Below are 1,176 nucleotides of genomic sequence, written 5' to 3' on the forward strand. Positions count from 1 at the left end.
TTTTTATTGCTGGACTGTTTCCTTGAAGCAAATTGTTTTATTTTTTCATGTTTATTTAACTAGGTTAGTCAATTGACACCAGTTCTTATTTACATTGATAACCTGAACCTATGGGGCACCGTATTTGACTTTTTAAGTGCAAAATAGTATTTTAATTGTCATATTAATTAGCTCTCGTGTTGGACACAGTCACTGCTCTGCTTTGTCTCCCTTTTTCTTTCTCCATGGGCTTTTGTCTTATTCCGCATTATTTATTAAATGTTTCAGCTTCTCACCAAGCATTTTCTCCTGCATTTTGGGTCCTACAGCACCAGCTTCGTTTAAAAAATGGAACAATAGAAGATTGGAAAAACTTTTTCCGGTCTGACGGGTCTCCATTTCAGCTGTGACATGACACACCAGATGTATACTCCTTGTGCTAGTGACCCAACTCCCAATGTTAAAGTGCCTAGGATAGCACAAGGGATACTTGAATAAGTCCCTTTTGTAATGTAGACTAAACTGTATTCATATTCATTATTTTTGTAACAGCTTTTTGTTTGACCGGAGGAAAAAGTAAAGGAGGGAAGAAGAGAGAAGGAGCTGGGGGGGGGTAATATCATAAAGCATCATGAAGCAACAAGTCGCTGGAAGTTTATAATCCACTGCAGGATTTTTAAAATAATTTATTTGGATGCTATATATTTGAACACCTAAGAAAATCTATATTAATATCTGGTCCACTCCTTCACACAGATCTTCTCTAGATCAGTCAGGTTTCTGGGCTGTTGCTGATTTTCTATTGGGTTGAGGTCTGGAGACTGGCTAAGCCCCTCCAGAACCTTTATATTCTTCTTAGGGAGCCACTCCTTGTTCTCCTGGCTGTGTGCTTTGGGTCATGGTCACGTTGGAAGACCCAGCCACATCTCATTTTCAATGCTCTGAGGGAGAGCACGACAAGTAGAAGTAGTGGTAAAACTTAGTTGGTGTAAAAGGTGGTTGATACCTCCACGTGTGTTTTACCAGTCTTTATGTTAATGTTTTATTCTTTTGTCCTTTCCTTCCATTATTTACATTTGCCACGGACGTCATCCACACAAACCACATCCGGGTAGCCCTTCTGTTTCAGACGTAAACTAAAAAATGATTTTAAGAATTCATCAATTGTTTGCTCCATTTTTTTCAAACAAGTAAATG

This window comes from Oryzias latipes, chromosome 7 (genome assembly GCF_053564925.1).
Source record: "Oryzias latipes strain Hd-rR chromosome 7, Olatipes_Hd-rR_3.1".
Classification (NCBI taxonomy): domain Eukaryota; kingdom Metazoa; phylum Chordata; class Actinopteri; order Beloniformes; family Adrianichthyidae; genus Oryzias; species Oryzias latipes.